This window comes from Aulonocara sp. 'chitande type north' Nkhata Bay, linkage group LG3, assembly GCF_057382095.1.
Source record: "Aulonocara sp. 'chitande type north' Nkhata Bay isolate Kocher_YH1m ecotype deep benthic linkage group LG3, A_spYH_male_GT1.1, whole genome shotgun sequence".
Classification (NCBI taxonomy): Eukaryota; Metazoa; Chordata; class Actinopteri; order Cichliformes; family Cichlidae; genus Aulonocara; species Aulonocara sp. 'chitande type north' Nkhata Bay.
In genome coordinates, this window is record NC_141346.1 from 45896226 (window position 1) to 45918189 (window position 21964).

The window sequence follows — 21964 nt, forward strand, 5'->3', positions numbered from 1 at the left end:
ATGGGCCACGTTTGGCCTTTCCTGACAGTGTTGACTCAGGGTGAGGCTTAGCAACAGGCCCACATTATATGGCCAAGATGTCAGATATGTTCTGACCTATGGGTACTTGACAAGGAGACAGAAGTAGCCCAGAGCCACTGTCTGGGTTGTGTCTGACGGGTGGCTGTGCACCTCATACTGGGTAACACTAAATCTGACAAGCTTTTTAGTTTTCAGATGCTTAAACTTGTCCTCCTCCTGTGGCTGCTTGTCATTTTTGGTCAAATTTTTTTGCTAACACTTTATACTACAGCCTGCAACTGTAAGACAAACATTAAAAACAAGGTTTTTGAGTACAAACAAACTGTCACGGCTGGCGGAGGGAGCCGTGTGGTGTGGAGGAAAAGGAGGACCCAAGATGCAGCGAACTGATGACAGAGTGATGTTTATTTACAAGGTGGTGGTGGTGGCAAAAACAGGCAACTCAACATGAGCAATTACAAACCTAAACTGGGAGAAACTAAAGACAAACCTGAGACCATACAAAAGGGGTGCGGGGCAGAGAGACGCAGAGACAGGAACGAAACACCATAGAATGCAGAGCTACACGGAGGAACGCAGTGATACATGGATGAACGCAGACGAGCCGACGAGGAGCACAGTGTTACGACTGTGACGGGGGCTCGTCCAGTCACTGTGGGGTCCGAGGGCCGCTTCAGCCGTTTGCCGTTGCTGGAGGGTCCGAGGGAGGGACCGCTTCAGCCTCCGTCTGTCTTCGCTGGAGGGCCCGGGGACCGCTCCAGCCTTCATCCGCCTTCGCTGGAGGGTCCGTGGGACCACTCCAGCCTTCGTCGTCTGCTGGAGGGTCAGGGGGACCGCTCCAGCCTCCATCAGTTTCATCTGCCTCCGCTGGAGGGTCCGTGGGACCGCTCCAGCCTTCATCCGCCTTCGCTGGAGTGTCCGAGGGACCGCCTCAGCCTTCGTCGTCTGCTGGAGGGTCCGTGGGACCGCTCCAGCCTTCATCCACCTTCGCTGGAGGATCCGAGGGACCGCCCCAGCCTTCGTCGTCTGCTGGAGGGTCCATGGGACCGCTCCAGCCTTCATCCGCCTTCGCTGGAGTGTCCGAGGGACCGCCTCAGCCTTCGTCGTCTGCTGGAGGGTCCGTGGGTCCGCTCCAGCCTTCATCCTCCTTCGCTGGAGGATCCGAGGGACCGCCCCAGCCTTCGTCGTCTGCTGGAGGGTCCGTGGGACCGCTCCAGCCTTCATCCGCCTTCGCTGGAGTGTCCGAGGGACCGCTCCAGCCGTCATCAGCTTCGTTTGTCTTCGCTAGAGGATCCGAGGGCCCGCTCCGGTTTTCCGTTTCCACTGGAGGACCCGTCCAGTCATCAGCGTCGCCTGCGGGACGGTGGCCGGTGCCGTATGGGCTGGACATGGAACAAACATTTTTTTCGTTGGGGTTGTATGTTTTACATGTTTGTTTGTTTTTGGGTGGGGGGTGTGTTAGGTCTATGCTGGGTCAAGTGTGCTGCCTGTGCGGGTGTTTACCGATCACAACCCACTGGTGTTCCTTTCCCAAATGTGCAGCTCCAATCAAAGACTTATGCGCTGGTCCTTGTTGTTGCAAGATTTTAACTTGGAGATCAGTTACAAGAAAGGGAAGGGTAACGTATTGGCTGGCACCCTGTCTAGAGCACTGTCTCCTTGAATTAAACATTTTGGGGTTAATGTTAATTCTTGGGTAAGGGGGTGTTACGACTGTGACCGTAATTGTGTGTGGATTTGAGTGTCTAGGTGCTCCTCCGGGGTATGTTACGATTTGGCGTTGGTATTGTATTGTTTTTGCGTGACTGTTATGTGTTTCCTACTTTATTTTGAAAGTCTGTGTTATCTTAGTGTGTTCAGTTTACGTTTCCCTGTCTCGTCAGTTCTGATTTGCCCCAGCTGTGTTTCCCTCCTGTTGTCCATTCCCTGATTGCTCCCTCCATGTATTTAAGCCCTGTGTTTCTGTATGTCATGGTCGCGATCTTCTTCCCCCCCGTTGTAAATAGTTTGGCGCCTTGTGTTGTGATATAAATAAATATCATATTTTGCTTTAAAGAAAATAGTGGTCGATACTTTCGTTTTGGGATGATTTTTGTGGAAACCCGTATTAGTTTTTTTTCTCGTGTGTTTTTACCTTATTTTTATTTTCCTTATCTTTGTTTTTCTACGTTGCACCTCGGTTGCCTAGGCCGGGGTGTAACAACAGGCAGACACCAACTATAAATACACACACCAGGTAATGAGGAAATGGCACACAGGAGGGGACACAGCTGGAACTTAATGGGCATAACGAGACACAGACCTACAAAGTAAAACAGGAAATCTAGAACCCGAACCGGACACAAGGGGGGAGGACACAGAATAACTAGAACAGAGGGAAATAGTCACAAAACACAAAACGCTGGGTCAACGACCCAGGACCATGACAGTACCCCCCCTCCAAGGGCTGGCTCCAGACAGCCCAAAACAAAAACAGACGACCAACCCAGGGCGGGCGGCGGGGGCCCAGGACGGAGGGACCAACACCGAACAAAACAAGCTCCAGCGGACCGAGGGAATTGTCCAAAACAAAAACACACATGCTGGAGTACTAGGACAAAACACAGTTCAGGAGGCCGGCCCAGAGGCTCACAGCTCAGAAGTCCAGGACAGTTTATCTTCTGAGGCCGGCCACGTCGGCGACACAGCTCCGAAAGCCGACCGAGTGGAAGGCAGCGGTGGCGGAGCGGAGGCAGTTCAGGGGGCCGACCGTGCACACGGCAGCGGCGGCGACGAGGAAACAGTTCAGGCGGCCGACCGTGCGGACAGCAACGGCGGTGACGAAGAAACAGTTCAGGCGGCCGACCGTGCGGACAGCAACGGCGGCGTCTAGGAGGTCGTCCATAGTGACGATGACGCTCCACCAGCGGCCTGGCAGATGACCGCCGATGTCGAGGCGGCAGTTTGGGACCCGAAGGTGGCGTGGCCGTCGCAGCACCAGACGAGACCGAAGCAGAGGCTGGACCAGACGAGGCAGCTGATGAGGATGCTGAAGCAGAGGCCGGACCAGGCGAAGCTGAAGCAGAAGCCGGACCAGGCGATGCTGACGAGGATGCTGGAGCCGGGCCAGGCGATGCTGAAGACACGAAGGCTGGAGCCGGACCAGGCGAGGATGAAGCAGAAGCAGAGGCTGGACCAGACGAGACTGAAGCAGAAGCAGAAGCTGGACCAGACGAGACTGAAGCAGAAGCAGAGGCCGGGCCAGGCGTGGGTGAAGACACAGAGGCTGCAGCTGGCGAGGATGGAGACACAGAGGCTGCAGCTGGTGGCGATGATGGGTCTTGGGGCTGGACGGGCTCCTCGGGCCCCCCAGCGAAAACAGTCTCTGGACCAGTGGGCACCGGGGCCCCTGGAACACACAGGTCAGAACCAGTAGGCGCACGGGCCTCTGGCAGGCACAGTTCAGAACCAGCAGGCGCACGGGCCTCTGGCAGGCACAGTTCAGAACCAGCAGGCGCACGGGCCTCTGGCAGGTACGGGTCAGAACCAGCAGGCACACGGGCCTCTGGCAAACACAAGGCAGACTGCAGCTGCACAGAGCATTGACCCAGCTCGGGCAGCGACAGCCGGATACAGTCCTCAGCTGGCTTCTTAATCTCCAGGGGTCCAGAGTCGGCCGGGGGCTGGGACCCAGCCTCTGGGGAGGCCCTGGAGTGCGTCACAGTCTCTGGGCTGGCCAGCTGTTGCGGACTGACAACTGCGTTATGTGGTGTGTCTCTCTGCTTGACATGAACAGGTGAAATACAGTGCTTTTCCGGTTGGATGGACTCGACTTGTAATACAGGCGGAGCTGGTGAAGATGGTGGCTGAATAGGTGGCTGAGCTGATAATAAAGCTGATGAGTCTCTTGCCAACAGAGCTATTGACTGAGCTATGGATTGTAACCAAGTGTCTAATAGGTCTGGCTGTGACTGTAATGGAGGTGGCGATTGAGTGGCTAACAGAGCTAGTGGCTGCTGGGCGGCTAACTGAGCTACCTGCTGGGCAGCTGGCTCAACAAACACAGCCCCGGAATAAACAGTCATTCGAGCTGGCGAAACAGACGGAGTGTCTTTTCCACTCACCACAGCCGGCAGTTCCGAAGTCCTACTCTCCGGCTGTGGGGCGACGCGCCGACGGCGCGATCGTCGCTTCCTCCCGGGCGAAACTTCCGGCGGGCCGGGCAAAACCTCCGGCGGGCCGGGCAAAACCTCCGGCGGGCCGGGCAAAATCTTCACCGCTGGGCTGGGTTGGGAAGCGGCAGCGGCTGGAGGGCGAAGGTGCAGCTCATGAAGGAGGAAGTCCCGTGCCAGCGGGTGAAGCGAGTCTAGCAGCCAGGAGTGTGCAGAGAGTAGCTGCTGTAGCCTGGCTTCTACAGCGCGGTGGAACTCTTCTTCCTCCTGCTCGAGCCACAGGTTTACCAACCTTGCGACCGTGTCGGTTACCTCCTCCCGAAACTCCTGGGTAGGTGCGAATGCTGCTGGGTCCATGTTGGTCGGCTCGTACTGTCACGGCTGGCGGAGGGAGCTGTGTGGTGTGGAGGAAAAGGAGGACCCAAGATGCAGCGAACTGATGACAGAGTGATGTTTATTTACAAGGTGGTGGTGGTGGCAAAAACAGGCAACTCAACATGAGCAATTACAAACCTAAACTGGGAGAAACTAAAGACAAACCTGAGACCATACAAAAGGGGTGCGGGGCAGAGAGACGCAGAGACAGGAACGAAACACCATAGAATGCAGAGCTACACGGAGGAACGCAGTGATACATGGATGAACGCAGACGAGCCGACGAGGAGCACAGGCAGACGCCAACTATAAATACACACACCAGGTAATGAGGAAATGGCACACAGGAGGGGACACAGCTGGAACTTAATGGGCATAACGAGACATAGACCTACAAAGTAAAACAGGAAATCTAGAACCCGAACCGGACACAAGGGGGGAGGACACAGAATAACTAGAACAGAGGGAAATAGTCACAAAACACAAAACTCTGGGTCAACGACCCAGGACCATGACACAAACATTGAATAATAGAACATCCATCATGCAAATCAATATAATGCTTATTAAATATAGACGGAAAAAAACAAAAATATAAAAAGCCAAAATTAATGGACTAATTAATGGATAGCCTGCACCCTGATACTGTGTATCTATGATGTAAGATAGGAAAATATTGTTTGTTCATCTGCAAAATTACCAAGAAATTACGCAGTACGTAAAATTACTTGCACAATAATTTGTCTCCTTTCCTGTAAAAGTTATGCAACACTTAAAATTACTCGTGCACTAGGGCTGGGCGATATGGCCTAAAAGCCATATCGCAGTATAATTTGAAGCATGTGCGGTAACGATATATATCGCGATATATTCTTTTCTTCTCTATATTTCTATATTATATTCTATATTGCTTTATCTCTATATTTTCTGCACTATAGGCGCACTTAAAATCCTTTAATTTTCTCAAAAATCGACAGTGTGCCTTATAATCCGGTGCACCTTAATGAATTCTGGTTGTGTTTACTGACGTTGAACCAATTTTATGTGATACACGGCGCTCAGAAATCTGTCAAAAATGTTTTGGTTCGACTTCAGTGATGCGACATCACTGAGAGTAAAAAACTGTTTAAATTCTTTCATCTTTAATAAAATCATCAGCGTAGCTGCTTTACCAGGTGTAACAATTAAGTTTAACATCCAGGCATCCATGAAGACAGAATTTATTCAATTTAACAGAGTTAGAAGTTAGCAGGAAGTTAGCTCGCTGGTTTCCACCTAAACATGACATACCATGTTCTGACAGAGATTTCTGAAAAAATTAAAACGTACAGCTCTGCTACCACTTCCAACATCAATGAAGACAGAAAACAACAGTGACTTTTTTAGGGTTACTGAAGTTGAACTAGCTGGTATATAATGATGTGCTACGTGATCACTAGCGACACAGCTATGTTAGCGTAACATAAATACAGTGAAGCTGGAGGATGAACGCTAACTTTTTTTCAAGTTGATAAAAGTTAATGTGAGGGTTCCTGTTGGTTAGGGACAAATGCAATCGCATGGCAGGATGCTGTAAACGGACCAAACTTCAGTCAGGAGAACAACTGAGAACAATACGAGGTTAATTATTAACAACAACAACATGGGAATAGAGCAACTGCGAGAGAATTCAACATTAATGAATCAATGGTACGGAAGTGGAGGAAGCGCAGTTTATGGCTTTCCTCATATTCCAAAACGTTCTTCGTTTCTTCGCTATTACTGTCGCCCGGCATAATTTGCAGATGATATTGTTTGTAGCAGCTGCAATGCTTTCGACCAAAACAGGCACAGCTTGATGACACCATCAACATGCGCTATCGCGGTAGAGTGGAATAGTCAAAATCTCGACCTTTGGCCAAATTCATATTGTTTCTACTAGGGATGCACCGATACCGGTATCGGGTATCAGCCTCGATATCACACTTTCTTTAAATACCACATTTTTAACGAGTACTCGTACTCGTTAAAAGTCCCCCGATACCGAGGACCGATACCACGGTCTGAGACCTGTCTATGTTTGAGCGGCATGTAAGGGGTTAATCACAGGCGTCGAGTGCCCGCCCCCAGACCCCGAGTACTCGTACTCGTTTCCAAAAAAGTGGTATCGGTGCATCCCTAGTTTCTACCGTATACCGTTTATACTGCCCACCCCTATCATGCAAGACATAAATTTACTTACACATTAGTTAAAATTACTTACAAACTACAGTATAGTTATTTCTATGTTTCCTCTAAAACACAATGTTTGTGAGTAAATTTAATTACAACGTCATTTCAAATAAAATGCACTGAAATTAAATTTCATTACAGGGAAAGTATGCGCTTAGTTGTGTTTCATATTATAAAGTGTTATCCATTTTTTGATAACCTGTTAACATACTGCTAATATGTTTAATTTTTTAAAAAAAAACTTGGGGTCTGAATATGTAAAGTTGATTTTTACTAATTACATCCGTGTTCAGGTCTGCTGTGAGCCATGCGGAGGTGACCTTGGCCAGACTGTGAATTCTTCTTTGCTCATTGTTAGTATTTCTAAATACTGTCTCACCACTGAGACTGTCTTTTGGGAATTGTCCTAAATTAAACATTATCATTAATTTGAATGTAATTATAATAGCAAATCCGGAATTACTTATACATGCCGTTTTGGTGTTTTTGTATCATTTAAAGTATCCATTTGTGTTGCATCTCATATTATACATTGCTAACTTACAAAAAAATATCATTTCAGAATGTGATATAATGAAGAGCTATGATTGTTTGGACACAATCATCACCAACGGAGGAAATCACCTAAACTGTGGTCCTTCATGAACGTTTTTAAAGAATTTACTCAAACCCTTTTCCCTGTGTCAGTGTTGCTAATAGCTATACCTGTCATTTTTCTCATAGACAGTGACACTGCAAATTGGTAATTACAAAATGTCAGCAATCACAGCAGAAATTATGTTTGTCACACGCTCCCAAAATACAGATGGGTTTAGAGAAACATGCAGCTCCCCTATGACATCAGCCGTGGCCTTTGAAAGCACATTTAAGCAGCAAGTTTCCATCAGACAGAAATACTAGTAAAAACTTCTATTACACAAAAACACTTGATACAGTTTGGACCACAGTTTGTCTTCAGATCTGTCTTAATTCTTCATAGTGCTGATTCAACAAGGTGCTGTAAAGATTCCCCAGAGATTTTGGTTCATATTGACAGGACGGCATCACACAGTTCACACATCCATGATGAAAAGCTCCTGTTCCGGCACATCCCGAAGGTGCTCTATTGGATTTAGATCTGGTGACTGTGGAGGTTTTTTGAGTACAGATAACTCATTGTTATGGTCAAGAAACCACTTTGATATGATTCGAGCTTTGTGACATGATGTGTTATCCAACTGAAAGCAGGAATCAGAAGATGGTACACTGTGGTCATAAAAGGATGGAAATAGTCAGCAACGATACTCAGGTAAGCTGTGGCATTTAAACAATGCTCACATGGTAGTGAAGAACCCAGGGTGTGTTAAGAAAATATCCCAGTAGCCTGAAAGATTGATACAAGCCAGGATGGATCCATGCTTTCATGCTCTTCACACCAGACTCTGACACTAACATCTGAAGGTATCCAATATGGTCTTCTGGTGCTGTAGTCCATCTGCTTCAAGGCTGCATATGTTGTCCTTTGATGCTCTTCTGCATACATAACAAGTGGTTATTTGAGCTACTGTTGCCAGTAACGCCTCAACAAGGCATTTTCACCGTAAGACCTGCAGCTCACTGGATATTTCCTCTTTTTCTGACCATTTTCTCTAAACCCCCCAAAATTGTTGTGTTGGAAAAGCAGATCAGCAGTTTCTAAAATACTCAGAGCAGCCCACCTGAAAACAACAACCATGCCACGTTCCCCGTGCCTGAATTCACCTTTCTCCCCCATTCTGATGCTCGATTTGAATGTCAGCAGGTTGTCTCAATGCGCCTAAACGCGTTGGTTTGCTTCCACGTGACTTGCTGATTAGATATAGAAGAAAGAAAGTGGCCGCTGAGTGCATTTGCTTTAGTCTGACCTCCTTCCTTACATTTGCTCTGCATTAAAGCTGGGGTATTTTGCAGACCTGCCGACTCAAGAAAACCTGATCGGCCCCCATTTGATAAAGGACTGATATAACTCACGCCTCTGCGCCAACACTGTAAATCGAGCCTGGAGTTGATTACCTTGGTATTAGTCCTGGAAGCAGAAGAAAACAGCAAGCCTCCCTCTCCAAGGTTCAAAAATACACCTACCAACAAGCTTGCTATTTCCCCTTGCTTCCAGCCTGTTTTGCTAAGCTTGGCTGATCACCTGCTCGCTCTAGGGTTCTATTTAATGCACAGACATGGGGGCACATATAGATGTTATCTGACTGTTGAAGTGTGCAAATACAGGTTTTTTATTCTTCTTTTTCTGTTGATATTTGTTTAAGACACGGCTTTATCTAAAGACTCGTCTCAAAGTCCCTGATGACTCTTGCGTGTTAACACTCCAGCCATCTCTGCGCTTTGTTCAGCAGCTGATACTTTTGTTCTTGACAGTGTGAGAATAGAACAGTCTGGTTCGTCTCCTGTAACTCTCCTGTGCCTATTTCTTTTTTACATATAAGAGAAGCACCACTTTCCTTTACCTGCTCGACACGTTTTTTTCCCCTGCTCCGTACTTGTTTTGCCCCTTCACACACACTTTTGATGAAAGGCATCACATAATGTTTTGGAGGGGAAAGCTTTGCTGCAAAATTGCACTAAAATACTGTAAATAATGATTTCCTTTATTTCACATGCTGTATCACCCCACAGCGTTCCCTGACAGCACAGAGGGGAAACAAAACAACAGGAAAAATAGAGGAAAAAAAAGAAACTTGACCAGACACAGCTCACATATGCACACACCACTTGACTGGGGGGGAGACAGAAGCACAATCAGCAAAGCCATTTTTAATGAGCCTCTTCCTCTCTCCATCTATCAGAATGGAATTAGGACAGCACTCAGCGGCTGAGGGGAGGGACGCTGGGAGAATGGGGGCACATGGCTGAAGGAAAAAAAAAGTCTTCATTAAGGACAGTGAAGTAGAGGTGGGAGGAGAGAGCGAGGGGGGGGAGACTTAAGTGATCTAGAAATGCTTCTCCTCTCCTCCTCCTTCCACCACCTAATCAGGGAGCCAAAGTTATGCCAGTCAGAGCGGTTGTTATTCCAGCTAATCCCTCATCACACCGTTTCATCAGGTTTGGCATTTGGCTATCTGCATTAATTAGATGTTCGAATGGACACAGCGTTAATAACTGACGCGCGGCAGATAATGAGAAGCGGTACGGCGCGGCCGTATCCCCTCACAATCACGCTCCCTTTGTCAGCGCTGATACCTCTGCGCTTAAAACACTGCATCGTGTTTACCTGCACCGGATTTCATTTATTGATGATTCAGGCTGTTTTTAGTGCCAGTGGTGATAATGTACTGTCTGCACTTTGGGAGATAAGTGTGTTCAGGCGCGATAGTTTGGACTTGTTCAGAATGTCTCTCCTTCTGTCTCCTTCGCTATTTTTATCTCCGCTCTCCTTCCAAATTTCTCTTCGACTTTCTACTTTTCTTTTATCCCACATTTCTCCTTACTCCCCTCGCCATTCTCTCCCATTTCCTCTATCTCACCTGTCTTTCTCTTTTTTTTTTTCACAGCTTCCCAGAGGATAGCAAGAACCCCTATCTCTCTTTTGCACACTCTCTTCACTTTTAGGCTGTCTTCTCCCTCCCCACCTCCCATGACTCTCTCCTTCATCCATATCAACACCAGGTGAATAGCTCCTCTCTCTAATATCCATTCACAGTCCCCCTTCTTCTTCTTCTTCTTCTCAACTGCCTCTCCTTCCCTGCTTGTGTTTCACTCTCGCTGCACCGCTTTCAAGTTGCACTCGCTTTAATATTCTGCTATCCATCCTCCTTTGTCTCCTCCCTGCCTTCCTTCACGTTCTCCTTCCTTCTTTAGTATTCCGTCAGTCATTGCCAAGTGAATGGTGATGCACTCCATCACAGGTCCCAGATCACCTGCAATCACGGAAAGCGTAGCGTCCTTGACTTTACTGTCTGCTCTTATAAATGCCGGTGCATCTTCACCTAAAGCGATCACGTGCGATATGTTACGTTCATTATTTCCCAACATTTCGAGTGATTTATTTCACTCTTGTTGCAGTCTTTAGAGCTGAATCCTTTACCAAACAGGACACGCCGACTAAGAGCACATTCTTATTTACAAGAGCAGCCCAGGGAGAGAAAGGGCCGGTTCACACCCACCTGGGAGATGCCTGAGACGAGCTTCTTTGGAACAGATGGAGTGTCTTTCTAAAGGAGTGCTTCAAAGAGGTGTCTCAATTTTTGCTTTTACCCTTTCATTGTTTCTTCTTACGGACCAGCACACAGCTGTGTTCTGCCGTACAGCGACGCCGCCATTTCATTAGGGGCATGTCATGGCGACAGTGTTTACTGGTAGCAATGGGAGTTGGATTGACAATACTGGGCGTTTGCCTCCAGTTACTGATGAAAGAACCTTGTATTTATTTTGGTCTTATTTGGATTGTACCATTTGTGATGCTAGCTTTGTGCACAGAAGGTTGAGTGATTGTGGTTATTCTGTGTGGCCATCACAATCCTTAGAGAGTCTCTCGGCCTACTACTAATAAACAAGAAAATACAGGATGGCAATCTTCTTCTTAAGTAAAATTGGTGGTTGCCTAGTGATTGGCATGAATTTTTTTCACATTTAAAGACCGATTGCAAGTAGTTACATCGACCAGCTGATCACCCAGAGGTTGAGCGTGCAACACCCACCACCTCTCATTTTTGATCGCAAAGCGATTGCACGTTGCCTGTCTCCAAACAATTGCAATTGCCACTGGCTGCAGTCACTCATCAACTGCTAACACACAGCAATTAGTTGGAGTCGGTCTGTGTCAATGAATCAGCTAGTTTCCATCTGGTTGTTTCCTGGTTATATCCATATTAAAAAGCAAAAATGCCAAGCGCCTGTGTCATTTTGCATTTAAATTGCTGTCCTGCAGCAGATGCATCACTATTTTTAAAGCAAACAGAAGGTTTCTACGTTCTGGCTGGACTCTGTATGGACTGTGTATGTAGACTCCTGATTTTTATCACAGCTGCAACTTCACTGCACATGTTTGCAATAGTTTTGGCTTCTAAACACAGATGCATGAGCAATATTATGCTCACAGACTCTGACGTAGCTTCCAAAGTGAAGGAGGAAGTGACACTCTAATGAGCATCAGGGGGCAGCTTCCCACTGGTTGCAAAAAGCCTTAGCTCTGTTAATCTATGACCTCAGTAAACACTTTGCAGATGAGTTTATAGTCACAGTTCCTGACTTTAACTATTATTGAATACAAGATGATCATTTTGTAAGTTGAGGTTCTCTTTAGAGACAAAAAGAAAGGTAGAGCAAGGTATGCTTTAGGGTGGGCCTACCTTATGATTGACCTTATAATGTGAGGAAGAGCAAAACGTTACATAAAGCAGTGATGAAGTCAGATAATTAAAACATCAGGACTGCTTCGGTCAGACACAGCTTGAATGAAGTTAAGCAGCTGCATACTTCTCTCTGTGATGTGGAGTACTGGTATTGGGAACAAAGTCTTTTGAGTTAATTCACTTCTGGCAAACTTCTTGATCTTCTGCATACCCAGGTGGTACAGACTGTAAGGTGTACAGTCTGTACCAGGGTGCTCGTCTTTGAAATAAAGGCTAGTTTTTTTTTTCCCAAAGTTAGCTTGCTGCTACTCCTGGAGCAGTTGAGAAGTTCTTCCCAGTTCCTGTCACAAAGAAGCGTTACATTGAAAGCAGAAGTCTTAAGACAGCTTCACCCTCAGTAATCTTGAGTTGACTTCCGATAGCCCCTTGGATTCGTGTATATCCACCAGCCAATCCTCCCTTCCCTTCACGTTTCCATTTATTTCTCCATATGTGGTTTTCCCATCCATCCCTCATCGTCAGACACGAGGGTTCTTTCATTAAGGATTCGGATGATGTGTGGTGGCTGGGTTTTTAGAAACCTTCATTTGTGAACATGTCTCTTTCTTCTTTCTCTTCCACTCTTCCCTGCCATTGTAAACAACTGATTATGCCTTTGAGTTATTCCATCACGTCCTTTTTTTTCTCTTTCCCAACCTAATGATTCTTGTCATGGCACCGAGCTGAAAATTGAGGCTCTCTCAGATCCCCCAGTGTAACTCAGCCTTTATCTTTCAACTTTCAAATCCCAGAAGCTCCTTAAGTCCTCTCTTAAGTCAGCACCAAAAGCCAAATCTCTCAGTCAATTTACCAGCCAGCCTAGTCGTCATTATTTTGCGCTCGCTGCCATGATCTTACTATCATTAAAATTCATCCCTTACATAACCATCAAGGACGCGATACCGCTCGCTGCGAAGAACAGAATACACAGTGTGTGCAAACAAACACACACACATGCGCGCTTGCAGTTTATTTTTATGTTTTTATACACTTATTTACTCTCCCCCATTTTGGCAGAAGCGGTGATTCAAAAGGAATGGATGCTCGGTAAGCGCGAGCCCTGTGTGAAATATTCAAATGGCGCCCTATTTACATAGGCTGGAGAGTTTCTCTCCCACTGCCATCACATGTTTGTTATGTGATATAAAAAGAGAGACAGCGGCAACTCCAGAGACCTCATCCCCATATATTATGCGCCAAGCGCATTCTTTTTATAGCAAGTATAAACACATTAGTTTGCTGCATTAAAATCCACTCAAAATGTTGGCAGTTGTCAGGGTTTGGACAAAAGATACGCCATGTCTTCCTTTACAATAGGTGAAGTGTGTGTGTGTGTCTTTGGTGAAGGATAGAGTGTTTGAAGAGACTAGCAGTAGAGAGTTTGTTGTGTGTGCTTATGCAAAGATCCAGTGTGCTCCCACACCTGTGTGCGAAGGAGCACTTCTCAGTGTGTTTGTGTGTGTGTGTGTTCGGCCGCGCTGCCAGACGGCTGCTATCTTTGCAAGTCAGACGGGCAGAGAGGCTGCCGAGGCACGCCAAACGTTTGAAGTGCTATTCTCTTCCAGAAGTTCGATCCACCCCGAGGAAATTTGTCATGTTGTTCTACCTTTCTGATTCCCATATGGCGGGGTTGAGTGGAAGGGTATTTGTCCTTATTTGCTGTCAGCGTCTCAATACACACAAACACTGGTTAAAGTAACTAAGAAATTAGTTTTTCGCCTCGCTGCATTTTTTCCCCTTCTCCTGTTAGTTTAATATTTTCATTCAGCCAGCATCCATCATTCGGTCGTTCATTCCGGGTGGGTTTTTTTTCCCAACCAAATGACTCAACAAACGCTGATAGCCTCAATATTTTCCACCACAGAATATATCCTCTCGCCATTAACTCTGAACCGAATGTCTTCCTTTTCAATAGTTAATTAACCCGCACCCTCCTCCTTTCGCTTCCCATATTAACGCGAGCGACTCCTTCGCGACCCATCGAGACCTCTAACCAGTAAGTGAAAATGAGACGGAAAGGAGAAGATGAAAGGGCGGCGAAAGAGAGACGTAGATGGCAAAAAAGAGAGAGAGAGAGAGAGGGGCATGTTGTCTAGAGCCAGAGAACCTCAAGAGTGATTCAGCCATTGTTACTCATCCCCTCCTTTTTGCAAGAGGGCTCATGTCATGAGTATTTTAAGTGCTCTCCATTCCGTTGTTCTCCTTTAATCCTGTTAGATAACTCTTTTTCTCCCTCCTCCTTCTGAGTCTTTCTATTTCTTCTCTTTCCTCCTCCGCTCCCCCGCTGCCCACTCAGCAAACGGCGAGTCTTATGCTTTCTGCCACAAGGAAAAGATAGCATGCCTAAACAAGGTAGAGAAAAAAAGAGGGGGGGGGGAGAGGAAGTGGAAGGGAGGAATGCAGGAGAGGGGAAATGACAAAGATGTGGCAGTACTGGTAGGTGTTGGAGAAATGCACTGGCGAGTGCAGGATCATTTTTTATGAGGAGGGATGAGCGTGGACGAGAGCCAAGGCAGTGGCGAGTGGGTTGTGGAGTGGAGCCTGCACCGCAGCTTGCTGTTAGGACGCAGCGAGTTTGATTTGAAATGCGCGTAACTTGGAAGGTGTTTTAAAATTCACAATCTGAATAATTAAAAACAAACTAAAAAAAGTAGCCAGACTCGGCGCGACAGGACGCCTCTCTGCGTTTGATCCCGTTCTCCATCACGCTCTTTCAAACAATCCTGCACGTGGCTAACGCGGACACGCGCAATTTACACAAACGCAACAAGCGCTCTGGCATGAAAGTGCATTTGTAACGTTAAGACAGAGCTGCCTTTTCCCGTTGCCACCTTCTTTTTTTCTAAACATCTGATGATAGTAGGTTGAATCACACTTAGATCCAAACAATACGTGATGCAATGTTTCAAACCTGCCTTGTAACCACTGTGCGAAACCATCAACACTCCATCAGCCTCAAAAGAAGTCTGCTTCACATAAAATACATTTCCCACAAGCCAGCAGTTGCCAGCCCCGTCGTTTTGCATGAGGACTATCGCAAATGAGGAAGCGGCGGCGGTAGGCGTTGCTTCGCCCAGACGAGGTAGCCACTTAGCACAGGTGAGGTGGGGCAGCCACATTTTTGCAGCTCTTTCTGTGGGAGAGGGCAGAAAAAATGGATCACAGCAGTACAGGAAGATTTGCTTAAACCAATAGCACAGACTAGTGGTGAATGCTTAGAATTGCATGAAAGCTGCAAGTCTTGGATCTGTGCGTTATTTTCTTTTTTTTCTTTTTTTTTAGCATTTTCAGTTACATTCAGTCAAACTCAACAACCCTGAAATCAGCCATCATTGAATGTGTGTAATTTCCACTGATATATGGTTATTGCATTTAAGCAACTCCATCACCACCACTTACTTAAACAAGCCCAAACCTCCTCATTTGCATTCCGAGCACCTGACGGATCCCTCGCTTCCTCTCTCTGCCAAAGAAATTAATTCAACACAAAGAGGAGGTGGGAGGGGCTGGCACTTGTGCTGGGAAGGATTTGCATGACCCAAAAATGCCCTGCCTCTTCTCTGACTCCATAAATCAAAGGGATAGAGAGAATCCCCCCGATGCCTCCTTTCTTTGTCCTCAAAGGTGATAAATTGATCCCCCGGTCGGCTAATAAGCAGAGGCACAGGGCGGCCCGAACTTCCCAAAGATTTATGCGGGCGAGAAGTGGATTTATAGCGCAGGAAATGTGAAAGATCTGGAGAACTAAATCTATTTACTTTATTCTTACTACCGATGTTCATGAGGTTTGAGATGGAAACTCCACAGGGGCACACCCCCACCCCCCTTCACCCTCCCTGGGGGGCGCAAACGTCAAAGAAGCAGGGAACATCCGTCACGGAGGCAATAAATGAGGTGGAATTCCCCACTTTTGATTGATGAGCGCTTGCTTCCGGTGGCAAACATTCTCAATCCGCACGCCCACCGCCCTTGGATGTGGCACCGTTCGGCACAGTTATGATTAGGTTTCATTCCTGGACTTTGCCGAAAACCAATATGAACAACACTTCTTAGGTTTGTCAGCGGTCTTGTCCGAATATAGGGAGGAAAAGAATGTAGAAGGCAATCGAACAGCTTGCAGCTTTTGCCAGACACGAGACCTTTTAAGGCAACTCAAGCAGTCATCTTAATGACGAGAGGTGATACACTGACAGGAAAAGCGGTCTTTTAAGAAGATGATCAATGCTATCATCTTCTCTAAGGCTGACTGGGAAAAAAGGGGGCAGAATATAGTGGCATAGAGTTTCCTAAGAGTGCCAAAGACTGGTGGAGCTACCCCCATCACCACCGCCACCTCCTCCTCTTCTGTCCTCCTTCCTCTTTCATTCTCTTCCTCTAGAGTCTCCCACTCTAGCGTTAATGTGTTTTCCCTCTTCCCTGTTGCACCCCATCTGATTTCTCACCTTTTCCCCTTTCCGCATGTCTTCCTTTCCCCCTCTTTTTCTTTTCTACCGAACCTCCTCTTTTGCTCCCCGTCTACCGCACACCATCTTACTCACTCCCCTCCTCACACCGACAGCATGCTTATCCTGTTGCGTTGATGAGATATTTGAACGATTACCATTATGCATGCTGAGCAGATTATGATAGCCTTTGGGGAGGAGCGGTTTGAGCGTGATGGAAAGTTTTCCGCATGATAGAAACTCCGCTGATAAGTGGGCTTCGGCTGCAAGCGAGGGAGAGGGGAGCGCGGAAGGAATGACGTCTCCGCTCGCTCGTTCTCCACCCGAACACCAATAGCCTCTCCGATTCGTCAGAGCTTGCGTCGAAGCTGCGCGGCGGAGCGGTTTGACGTGGAACAAAACTCGTTTGAGCTACGACATTTGACTTGTCGTATCAAAGGATATCACTGGGTAGCTCCACTAATAAAGCCAAATGTGCAAATGCAACCCATGAGGGGGAGAAAAACAAGTTTGTGCTTCATCGGTGACTTCCGTATACCTGAAACTTTGAATTCCTCACCGAGACAGCTCGCATGGTAAATTTGATATCCGTCAACATCAGCCCGACTGTTGCAAACCTATGCAAATATGTCTAAAATATCAAACCTCCTCTCTCCTAAAAACATACCTTTTTTTATTATTTTTTTTATTTCTGTTCTCTTTTCCTTTTTTGGGTAGGATGACAGCAATCCTGAACAGACACATGATGCAGTATATAACTAATTCTGCGTCTGTGCCGCAGAGGCAGCTCTGGGTACAGAGAGAGAAAGTGAAAGAAGCAAAAAAAAAAAAAGCAGATCCCAAATGCTCATTTTTAGCTGGCTTGTTTGGGCACAGCGCACCAGAGCTGACGAGCTGAGCACAGAGTTTTTGACACAATGGTGTCAAACTCGGGACTGTGATGTTCAGCTCGCACAAGTGAATAGCGGTGCACCTGCTGGCAACACGCAGACACAGACACAAACAGACTGTTATCAAGTCTGAGTGGTAATTAGTGTGTTTGGGAGTGCTGCGAATCATAATGACTCATTTGCCTTACATTGTTTCATTAAAGAGGCTTTCGGAGACATGGCATATGGAACCTACTGGAAATGCTGAAGCCATTTGGAAATGGCAGTGCTGTTAAGCATCCGTTTTAAAATGATAACAATTATAATATCAAAGTTGTTGTCTCTGTCAGAGTTTTGTTTCTTCACTCCTAGTCTAATCAAGCATTTAGCAGATGGGCTGTTCTGTGTTTTCAGTGCCACACTGGGGCCAGCGCTAGGTTGAACTATGATCCTCTTTATTTTCATTTTTAATCTTTCTCTAAATTGTGTAAGAAAACAAGCCCGTTCATTTAAGCCATGTCTAATAATTTCTTTTGCTTTAATCAACTGAACCTGGTACTCAAGAACATGAAGTAAGTTATCACCCAATGCTGTTTCTCTACAATGAATTTTCCCCCTTTTTCAGCTCAGTGTTTTGGTGTTATTCCCTGCAGCTCCCTTTATAGCTAGCTGTCACCGCTCTAATTAGCGCCTTTGCTTCAAGCAGCTGTCTTCAGTGACAAACATGGTTAGGAATGAGTTCCTAACAATCCTGATCCTGAGATATTCATGATAATAACCCTCTTTGATCTAAGTCCTCATATATGCCAACTCTAACCCTAATCCCACCCCACACTTTGGGAAAGCAGCACCTAGCATTGCTAGCAAACGATGCTATGTAATGTCAAACTAAAACAAATGCCTGAATAATGAAATTATCTTAACTATAACGATCAATGAGATTCAGAAGTTTTGCTTTTGTATCATTTTACATAGTTTATCATTATCATGCATCACATTATAAAACATCTGAAAAGCTTCTGTGTTATTTACAGTAAAATGTGTCCACAGTATAGGCGACATAAGCGCGATTGTTATGTTGGCTGGTTTTTGTCATGTACGACTTCTATGCATCAAACTGTGATAAAATCCATATAACTGCACTGTTAGGTATATGGTTATATGGTGTATAAACCATATACCATATACTGGTATATGGTTTAAAGTCTGCACTTTTGACCCAAGTGAAGATGATCTTGCTGCTGGATCGTCTTAAATGGGTCATGTGATGTGAACGCACCGGCGCCTCTGTTGGCTCCAGAGGGTTAATAAGCAGAAATCACATGAGTTACATTCCAGTGGAGCATTTATTTTCCAGGCTGCAGTCTCTGCAGAGGTCCTTGGCTGAGGCTCTGTTAGCCACGCCACAGTCTCAGCTGAGGACCAAGGGTGACTGGGCTTTTTCTGTTAGGGCACTCACTGTCTGGAAGAATCTCCCTGAGGAGGGCAGCTTGCTGAGAGCCTGATTGTCTTTTAAATGTCTCTTAAGGACATATTTTTATAAGTAGGCTTTTTCAATGCTTCCACTTTGAGCCACTTTTATGCCGTCTCCTATTTTGTTTCATCACCTCGTCTTCTTATTGTTGTTTTTGACAGTTTTATATTGCTTTTAATTTATTTGATAGTTTTAGAGCCCGTCTGACACATTATATTGCCAAATGAATTCACTTGTCTGCCTTCACACATATGAACTTGAGCAACATCCTCTTCTTAATCCACAGGGTTTAATATGATGTTGTTCCACCTTCTGCAGTTATAACAGTTTCAACATTTCTGGGAAGATTTTCCACGTGTTTACGAGTGTTTATGGGAAATTTTGACCATTCTTCCAAAAGCGCATTTGTGAGACACCCAAAGTCTTGCTCTAATTCATCCCAAAGGTGTTCTGCTGGTTTGGGGTCAGGACTCTGTGCAGGCCAGTAAACTTCCTCTACACCAAACTCGTTCATCCATGTTTTTATGGACTTGCTTGTGCACCTTTGTGCACAGTCAGGAGGGAGCCGACCCCAAACTGTTTTCATGAAGTTAGGAGCATGAAATTGTCCAAAATATCTTGGTATGCTGAAGCATTAACAATTCTTTTTACTAGAACTAAGGGGTCGAGCCCAGCTCCTGTAAAGCACCAAACTTTACACCTGTTACAATGCAAGGAAAATTAATGACTGACTTCTTGCACAGGCGGGATCCTGTCATGGTACCACGCTGGAATTCACTGAGCTCCCGAGAGCGACCCATCGTTTCACAAATGTTTGTAGAAGCAGTCAGCATGGCTAGATGCTTGACTTAATATGTATGATTTATACGTATGTATGGAAGTGATTCCAACACTTGAATTCAATGAACTGGATGGGTGAATATAATATAATGTATAATAGCTGGCTGATATTATCAGCCGATAGCGTCGATTTGGCTTTTATTAAAATTTCAAAGGTAAAGAAAACCAACTTTTACCAAGTTATCAGTGTTGATGTTTCTGATGTTGCAACTCGTATATCACATTTTAAATTATAAATGTATAAATATTATAACTGGTCTGTAAATCGTTAACTAGTCCTGCATTCAGCATCAGAATGTTTTTAGTCTGCCTTTCTAAAGTATCTTGGTGCCAGAAGCTCTGAACTTGTTTTAGAGTAATATTGCAACAAACTCTGAGCTCACCCTCCATACCCAGTCCATTTCCTGCTCTGCTTATACAAGCTCAATGGCGCCGTGATTCCTTTCGCTTTGTCAGCGGCACAGTGCGTAGTGTGTTACCACTCATTTATGACTAGGTGAGATCTTTCCAGCATTCAGTCATAGCACTAAAAGAATATACAAATAGGAATTTGATTTTCTTTTTTTTTTCTAACTGCTCCCATTTGACTGGCATTTTCGAAGCCGTGTATCGATGGAAGTGATGTCTTCACCTCTCTCTCTCTCGTTCAACATTCTGGTGGTTTTATGAGATGAGCTGGTGTCTCTGTTGGTTACTGTTCAGGGGGAAGGTCATAAATGGGCGATTTATGTCTGAAGTATAGCCAGGAATGCTGATGCTACTGTCAGAGAGTAGAGATACTGTCTGGTTTGACTCACATTTAATGGAAACTATAAAGTCCACAACTGCATGTCCTAACTCACTCACTTTCCAGTATGTGCTCACACAGGGACGGAGTTAGCATAACTGGCAGACAGAAATTGTATAGAAAGGCGTAATAAGGCAGACGGACGATAAATTTGCTCTGCGTGACACCAGAGAAGGGTTCACATTTTCAGCGTCTTGCAACACATTTCTGGACTAATTTGCGGTATAAATGCACCAAGTGTACCGCCGGCGCTAAAACTAATCATCATAGAGACAAATGAGAACACTTCATTAGCGCTTAGAGTTCCAGCGGTGTCCGCATGTGTACAAATGCTACTCTTGCAACACAATTTCACAATTTGATAAGTGCAAAGGTATTCATTACCACAGCGCCAGCTAACGTGATGCTTGCATTGATTACTGCAACTACTTTTTTTTCCTCAACAGCTCTTATGTGGACTTCTACACCACCATTGTTAAGTTATGGGCATTTTAATTGCTGTAGACAGGGGTCCATTAGCATAGCTACTTGGGTGGCCTTGGCCATGTTTCTCTAAATCATTAAGCTAATTATACAAGCTAATTAATCAGTATGCTTGGAATGGGCTGCGCGAGCAGACGCTGCTCTTTGTTGGCTTGCATAATGAAACGGGTCCATTTTTAGATGGGGGTGAAAAATGGAGAAGGGGAGGGAGAAAGAAACTTTGATCTCAACAGTAAACATATGATTTTTGCATATCAAGTGCTTCGGCAAAGTGGGTGTGGGGAAGAAAAAAAATGATGTGAAGTAGGTTTGCAGATGCAGAAAGTCAAGCGAGATTCACGTTTGTGGCGCTTTGAAGATTGCTTGAAGACAGCGGATAGGGGAGGTAGTTTGTGCTGCGGTGTCCAACATCCAGTTATCCGTGTGGGGTGTTTTTTTTTTGTTTTTTTCTCCACGGGAGGCAAACGCAGCCAGAGATCTGTCAATCACCTGTGCCACTGTGACATCTGAGGGTAGTCAGACAATCTCAAGGGCACGTGTTTTACTTAACTGAAGCAAACGTAGACGACTTAATATTTATGCCTCTACCTAAGAATGAAAATCAGCCTTTATACTGCTTGGATATTGTGTCCCTTTTCACAACACAACCTGAAACCACATTCAATTAAAGCCCCAATTACATGCACTATGTCATTATAACTGGCTGTGTGTGTGTGTGTGTGTGTGTGTGTGTGTGTGTGTGTGTGTGTGTGTGTGTGTGTCAAGCATATACTTATGCTTTCTTGCACGCTTTTTAAAACAAGGCACTGTCAGAAATTATTACTTCCAAGCAGACATAACCAAACATCCTGCCATCCTGTCTTCAGCAAAAGGTGCAGACACTGTCAGCATTCATGCAGGAGTTTTATTTTTAGCAGCTCTCATTATGCACAATGGAAAGTCATTTTCTCA

At 45.7% G+C, this 21964-nt stretch overlaps 1 protein-coding gene and 2 pseudogenes across 21 annotated transcripts in view; all 3 read left to right on the forward strand.

The window, feature by feature from the left end:
- The window catches only part of LOC147335864 (receptor-type tyrosine-protein phosphatase delta-like), a 418922-nt gene that overhangs the window by 149263 nt on the left and 247695 nt on the right, over positions 1 to 21964 (forward strand). The window lies entirely within an intron of this gene.
- LOC147335866 (uncharacterized) lies at positions 607 to 1483 on the forward strand (annotated as a pseudogene).
- On the forward strand, positions 2939 to 3779 carry LOC147335867 (uncharacterized; annotated as a pseudogene).